Below are 8430 nucleotides of genomic sequence, written 5' to 3'. Positions count from 1 at the left end.
TTCATTTTGGCCCTGTTTTATACTGAAGCCATGTGTAGCTGAACAAAGCCAAATGAGACTGACCCCAAAAAATCTGGTCTAGTTAGCACAACTGAACAGCATCCAGACAATCATTTGGAATTCCAGAAACTCAAGTTTTTACTTATTTGATGCTGACAGCCAAAAAGAATAATTTTTTGGTCTCATGTCCACTTTTCTGCACTATACAGCCACATCTCTAGGTCACATATAAATAGGGAGAAAACCCCACACTGAGAAATAAAAGACCTGCCTTAGTAACAATGTATGTGACCTCTTTATAGATCTCGGTTTTACCATCTGTAAAATGGTTGTGTGTGACAACTCTTGGGCCCACCTTGGCCTTTCCACTTGTCCTCACACATTTCCCCCCAGAGTATTCTCCGCTGAAAGAGCCATTCACTAAGAACATCCATTCTGTAGCTCTGTTTCAGTGTGTTCTGACAGTGTGTTCCCCTTGCCCTAGATTTTTTGAATTCTTGAGCCATACATTTGTCAAATTTGACAGAAAGATTTTATCAACTAAAATGTGCAGAAATATTGTAAATAATTCTACATATGAGTGTTATTTTAACATAATTTTAATCACTGAGTTTTCTTGTGATAAAGTGATGTTCTGAGACACTACAATTGCTGTTGGTGCAATTGGTAGTTACTAGAAATTCTGGTATGCTGAAGCCATATTATCTAAAGAGACAAATATCTAAAAACAGGAAGATAAAGCTGGAAGTCCTCATTAATAGATATTGGTCTAATAATTCCTATTAGAATTTGTTACCAACATTAAAGATCACTTTGAGTGTGACAGAGTACCCATGAATGACATTATAACAGGGTCTCATAGTTTAGAATACCCTACTTAGTCTCTTATTAATGTTAAATTTCTTAATATTTTTATGCCTTGGTTTCATCATCTGTTAGAAGGTAAATAATAGTATATAATTCCTGGGTTTGATGATGAGAATTAAAGAAAATAATGTATACAAGCAAAAATACCTGGAAGTTAGTGAGCATCCCATTGACATTAGCTATATTGTCATTATAAATAGCAGTGGTAGTAGCAGCAGCAGAATATTTCTCTTATATAAAAAAAAAACTAAATAAAGCACAAGGTAGGAAACATTCTAATTCATTCAGCAGTTACTCAATTAATCCACATCTAAATATTAATATCAAGGGCTTTCTTAATTTTGACACACTTATGCAATATAAACCTAACCTAAGTTTGCCCACTGAGTTATTGAGAAATGATAAATACTAATTATTCTTCTAGAAGGTTAAGCTTATCCATCTCTAATGGTATCCTCTCACTTCAAATTGCCTTGAGAAGCAGCCAGGGCATCCATCCATCAAGCAAAGTAAATGTCTGCCCCTCATTTCTTCCTTCTTAAATATATCCTCAAAAACAAAGAGCAAACCATGTTTATTTCATCATTTACTCCACTTGCGTACATGTCTAACTTTCTCTTTGTTCTTGCATACCTTTGACTCTCAAAATCAATCAATGGATTCCTTTTTGCACATCTATTTGGTTTCCCACTTCTGAAGCTCCAGAAATGTCCTTCTTCCTCCACATTAATCCATGTGAATTCTATTGACCACAGTCCATTTGAAGATCTATCTGCAGCCTGGAGCCGCCCCTGGTTAATATAGTGAAGTCTCTGTTCTCTCCACTGCTTTTCCTTGGGTGGTATGGGACAAAAAGTAAAGGTCATTTTCAACCCCAGTCTAGATGCTTGCCAGCTGTGGAACCTCTGGGCTTGCTTTTTCATCCATAAAATTCATATAACAATGCCTACCAAATCATTACTGCTGTGGAAATTAGATGAACTACTGAAAACATTGGACTCATGGCTAATCGAACACTAATCGAACAAAAACAAAGTAGATTATTTTAATCATGTCCTCTTGTTGCCCCTGTGATATAAATTATTTGACTGTTGTGTGTCATCTTTTATTACTACATATTTAAAATTTGTCTTAGCTTTCTCTTCTAGGATTGAGATGGGGTTATTTATTTCTCACATGGAGGTAGATGGTATATTTCAAATTATTGATCATAAGTTTAAGTGTTTAGTTACCATAGTGGATTTTCAAACCAGTAATTTCATATTCTGAAACCTGTATTACAGCATATAGAATTGATCCTCTCTTCATTATATATTAGACTTCAAAATGATTTACTATGTACTATCCAAAAGGGATGACCTTTTGTGTTTAATAAGCACCTACTATGTAGTTAACAATGTCCTAGATACTAAGAACAAGAAATGATTAAATAAAAGCCCACAATGTAGCTGGAAAGAGATAAAAATAAGACATTAGATGTTAATAAATGTGGTAAATGCTGTAATACAGATGGATAAGTCACGGGGAACAGCACAGAGGGATAAGTCAACCTTGGAAAGTGGAAGAAAGCCTCACAGAATTGCAATTTTTTTTTTCCTGAATAAAAGTGTTGTAAGAAAGTCTCCAGAAAAGGTTTTATGACTTCTCTTGATAATTAAAAAAAAAAGTAAAACAAATTCTGGTAATCTCAGAAAATGTTAAGTACTTCCTCTACTGTTCTCTGGCTATAAATATTTTTTTTGTGACCCAGCTAGTAGTTTGAGTGGTGGCAGTAGGGGATGGTGCCCCACTGGTGCAGGGTAATGCTCTTTATTCTGAAACAAATGTCTCTTATTACTTCTTTCTTTCCTTAAATTCATCTTCCATAGATATTTTTATCCTCAAATGTCCATAATTTTCCTGTTCCTGAGAACATACCTGAATCCCGTCCATTTTCAAAGCCTCAATGCCAGCTTCCAAAGAAGCCGTTCAAAGGAGTCAGTCCAGAACCCATCTTTCTAACAACACTTAATTTCCCTTTCTAACATGGCAGAGGAAAGCAGTCATCTGAGGTGGGGAAGGGTCGATTATGAGGAGGTGTAACATTTCCAGAATCATTGCTTCAATGCTGACCCTGGTGCCTTAATTAAAGATTTGAGTATCTACATACATTGCATTGTAATTTCACCCTTCTAAAAAGGATATTTTACCACACACTCCTTTCTTGAAATGGTCCTCTCTCACTTAGACAGCTTGTTTCTAAATGCGGGATGAAACTGTATCACTTGCCAGGTAAATAAAATCAGCATTAAGTAACTGGGTTATTAAGGCAGCTGGTCTTTACAGACTGTTGGTCTCTCAGTCATGTTGCACTGTATCTTCAGGAAGGTTATTTATTTATGGACTCTCATCCATAAAGGTTGTTTGCATCTTCTGCTCTTTACAGCCACTGACCATGTGACCCCAGCTGATCTTAAAACATTCACACAGCATTGTCATTAATTGCTCTTGGATTTTTATCCATGACTGTTTTAATTCTAAGTATTTAAATCTAAGCCACTTCCTCTTCTGGATATTACTGAGTAATAAACCCCTCTTTCTGTCAGTTTCTGCATTTTCTACCTCCAGGACCAAATGTAGGGCTCTCTACAAGCCACCTTTGACTTTTTTCAGTGTTCCGTTTTCCATTTGGAGACATACCATCCCAGCAATTCTTCCTCAACCTCAGAGCATGAATACTCTCATATCACCCTCGCCTTCTTTTTCAAAAGTACACTCCAGGAGGAATTATTACCAGTTGTTTATACATCTCTTTGAGTGAAAGTCAATATTTAAATCTACCAGTTATGTGCTTTTTTTATGTCTTTGGCTCCTATTGGTCTTTCTGTTTTCTTTGTTTGCATTCCTTGCTCTGAAAAGTCCTCTGAAATACAGCCAGAGATGTTTTGTATTGAATGTAAATCCCTCATGTAACATCTTGCCTTCATGACTTTTGTATTTATGATAAACCTAAACTTCTCCCTATGGTCATCAGGCCCCATGTGACTTGGTTTCTCTGCCTTTGGGATACAGTCTAATATTTGACTCCTCTTCTTTCACTTGGATCGAGCTATTCAGGTTTTATTTTCTTCCTCAAATCTGCCAGAATTGTTTTTGCCCTACTGGCTTCTTGCTCAGCCTGACATATTCCTTTCCCCTGATCTTTGTGTGAATTTTTCACAGTTAATTTCCTTCATAGAACTTATCTCAGCCTAAGTTTTACATAATTATTTGTGTGTCTGTTTTGTCTTTTCATTCCAGGAAGTCAATTTCACAACAACAAGGATGTTGCTTTGTCAACAGACTGGTTCCAAATTGGGAAAGGAGTACGTCAAGGCTGCATATTGTCACCCTGCTTATTTAACTTATATGCAGAGTATATCATGTGAAATGCCAGGCTGGATGAAGCACAAGCTAGAATCAAGATTGTTGGGAGAAATATCAATAACCTCAGATGACGCCACACTTATGGCAGAAAGCAAAGAAGAACTAAAGAGCCTCTTGATGAAAGTGAAAGAGGAGAGTGAAAAACCTGGCTTAAAACTCAACATTCAAAAAACTAATATCATAGCATCCAGTCCCATCACTTCATGGCAAACAGATGCAGAAACAATGGAAACAATAAGAGACTACTTTCTTGGGCTCCAAAATCACTGCAGATGGTGATTGCAGCCATGAAATTAAAATACACTTGCTCCTTGGAAGAAAAGTTATGACCAACCTAGACAACATATTAAAAAGCAGAGACGTTACTTTGCCAACAAAGGTCCGTCCAGTTAAAGCTATGGTTATTCCAGTAGTCACATACAGATGTGAGAGTTGATCTATAAAGAAAGCCGAGTGCTGAAGAATTGATGCTTCTGAAAGTATTGGAGAAAACTCTTTTGACAGTCCCTTGGATAGCAAGGAGATGCAACCAGTCCATCCTAAGGAAATCAGTCCTGAATATTCACTGGAAGGACTGATGCTGAAGCTGAAGCTCCAATACTTTGGCCACCTGATGTGAAGAACTGACTCACTGGAAAAGACCCTGATGCTGTGAAAGACTGAAGGCAGGAGGAGAAGCGGAAGACAGAGTATGGGATGGTTGGATGGCATCAGTGACTTGATGGACATGAGTTTGAGCAAGCTCAGGGAATTGGCGATGGACTGGGAAGCCTGGCATGCCGCAGTCCATGGTGTCGCAGAGTCGGACACGACTGAGCTTCCGAACCGACTGACTGATACCTTCAAAGCCTAAAATACTGCCAGACATATAGTAAGTGCTCAATAAATATTTGGTGAAAGAATTAATAAATGATATTCCCAGTATCAAAACACAGTAGTAAAATGGTTAATACTACCTGTATTCACGTTACATCAAGTCAGTTTTGAGCACTTTACTTAAAGTATCTTGATCTTGATTTTCTTATGAGATTGGCATTATCATAATGATCTCAGACCTGTAAAATTAGGTAGTAGTAAGTTAGAATATCTAATCTAGGCATTCTGACACCATGGCCTGGGCTGTGTTACCTAGTGTCCTATAAGTTATACTATGAAGGCTGTTGTATATGATTGTTTTTGTAGTGGAAAGACTTCTTTGTGAGATTCTAGGTAATGAGACGTGGAAGATACTTTAAGTTTGGATCTAAACGCTTTATATTTCATACTTTGTGTTCTTTAGAAAATTATTTAACTCAAGGCAAGTAACTAAATGCACTAGATTCTCAGTTTTGCCAATTTATAAAACAGACTAATACCTTCAGCAGATCCTATGAATAAAGCAGATAATTATGTATAGTGTGCACATTTCGGCTCATAGGAATTCTCCCAGAAAAATGCTCAGTAAATAGTTATCTTTAAGAGGATATACTTGTGACAGTTTCATGGTGCTGATGCTGGGAGTTGCCTAACGCATAGTTTGCCTTCTTTGCCAATATGAATTCAGACATGATTCAGAAAGAAAAAGCTGCTACATTCATCTCATATATATCTTCATTCAAGATTTTTTTAGTTATTTGTATGTTTAGTGATTTTCAAAATTTGGAGTAGGTTTGTGTTCTTTGATCAAACTTGACAGTTTATAATTTTAACTTAATCTAAAAGAAGAATATTATTACTTAAGAGTTTTAGGGTCATGTGATACTTGAAATAAGATTTTAGATAACAGCAATTAATAGTTTTGAAAATACAAAACTTGTTATAGTAGCATAAAATTGTGTGAAGCAAATAGAATAGAAATATGAATATGGAAAATAGGAATCATTTAAAATTTCTTACTGTTAAAAAAAAGAGCTTGTTCTTTATGACTTAAAAATAAAATGGTGGGTACCAAATTCTATGTTTTGATTTTATTTTTGTCATTTTAGACAATAATAAAAGTAATATAAATTTTATTTTAAAATGTCAAAATTCATATCTTACTGGAAATCATATCCTTTCAGCTACTTAAAATAACAATTGAGATGTTAATGTAGAAATGTACTCTGGGCTACATAGCTTTTCAAGCTTCTATTAGAGGGTACTTGGGTATCAAAGGGTGAAATCTCCTCGTCAAGCTCATGGGAGATATTTAATGATTCATCTTTGTTGCCAGTGGCCACGGCAGTGAAGGGTGAGCTGAGGGGAAGAGATGGTGAGCAAACAGAGCTATGAGTTCTGCATTTCTACCTTGCACCTAGGTTTGTGTCCTGAGAAGGAACAATATCCTGTAAGGGAAGGTAACACGCACACACACACAGTTCCTAGTGATTTTAGCCTAAGTGGACTTTGGCTCAACTCCCAGAATAGTGCAAGAAGAGCTGAAAAATTCCTATTTCTCTGTGTGTTTGGATGTGGTGGAAAGCTCACCTGCTCTGAAAGACTATGTCAGCAGCAAGAGACAAAGCAGAGGACAGCTACGAACTGTTGGCAAAAGTTAAGTAGAAAATGACATGCAAATTTATGAAGTGTTCCACATTTTTTTAAAAGGAACAAAATGGTACCATTTGCAGAGATGTGGATATAGACTTGGAAAACGAAAGTTGCTCGGTCATCTCCAACTCTTTGCAACCACATGGACTATACAGTCCATGGAATTCTCCAGGCCAGAATACTGGAGTGGGTAGCCTTTCCCTTTTCCAGGGGGGATATTCTCAACACAGGGATTGAACCCAGGTCTCCCGCATTGCAGGTGGATTCTTCGCCAGCTGAGCCACCAGGGAAGCCCGGATAGACCTAGAGACTTTCATAAAGAGTGAAATAAGTCAGAAAGAGAAACACAAATCTATAATATTATTTATATTACAATATTATATTCAAAATATTGCTTAAATGTATAATATTTAAATCTACAAAAATGATGCATATGAACTTATTTGCAAAGCAGAAATAGAGACAGATGTAGAGAACAACTTTATGGATACTTATGGATACAAACTTAAGGTGGGAAGAAGAGGATGGGATGAATTGGGAGACTGCAGTTGACATATACACCCTACTCTGTGTAAAATAGGTAACTAAAGAGAACTTGCTATAGAGCACAGGGAACTCTGCTCAGCGCTCCATGGTGACCTAAAGGGGAAGGATATCTAAAAAAGAGGGGATATGTGTATACGTAGAGCTGATTCACCTTGCTGTACAGCAGGAACTAACACAACATTGTAAAACAACAACTATACTCCCATAAAGATTTAAAAAAGAAAAGAAAAATGCTGCCACCACAGACGCTACTACAGATAAACGGCATCAAATATCAGTTGAACCATTTAGATATAATCTGAGGTAAAAGAGGGACAAAAGTTCAAATACTTAAAATAGTTTTGCTCTCCTGATGGAAAAAATAATAGCATACACTTCTTGAGCTTTTACTGTGTGTCAGACCATAAGAATTCCTCATGTATTAACTCATTTAATTCTCACAAGTACAGGATGTGAAAGGTATTACTATAACACCAATTTTAGAGAAAGCAGCAATTCATCAAGAAAGACATAAACTTCCCAGGCTATATCATTTTTAGTGGAGGAGTTGGAATGGTAACTTGAAGCAGAAATTGAGATTCCTTTTGAAATAATAAAAAACTGAATATAGCTGGTTCATGGATCTCGACGTGCGTAATCTGCGGATACAACACACAGACATCTGCATCTGTACAAATATCACTGGGAATTCAGTGAGTGTCTCAGGCAGATGTGGCTTGGATAGTACCTCCTCAGTTATTTTGTTTCCAATGGTTGCTTTTCCTATTCATGGGTCAAGCTGACTCTCAACATCAAACCACAGCTTACAACTGTGAATTCTCAACTCAAAGGTACTATGAAGGTCCTAAGTTCTTTGTTTGATGAGCTATGGTACAGCAGAGATGGGAAGTTGATTATAAATCATACCCTCTCCACCCCTCAAGCCACAAACATGAGTAAAGGGGGAAATAATAAAACAAGAGGTTATAATATCTTTTCCTACATAGAATTGTAAAAATGACATTTTGAAAAGATCTAAGAAAGTAGGAAATTACTTTCATCTTACTGTACCCCCTTATGAGCCAAAGACTGTATGTATATTGAAAAATATTCAGAGAAATGGCT

Source organism: Bos taurus, chromosome 4, assembly GCF_002263795.3.
Source record: "Bos taurus isolate L1 Dominette 01449 registration number 42190680 breed Hereford chromosome 4, ARS-UCD2.0, whole genome shotgun sequence".
Lineage (NCBI taxonomy): Eukaryota > Metazoa > Chordata > Mammalia > Artiodactyla > Bovidae > Bos > Bos taurus.
This window is presented reverse-complemented; position numbering follows the sequence as displayed.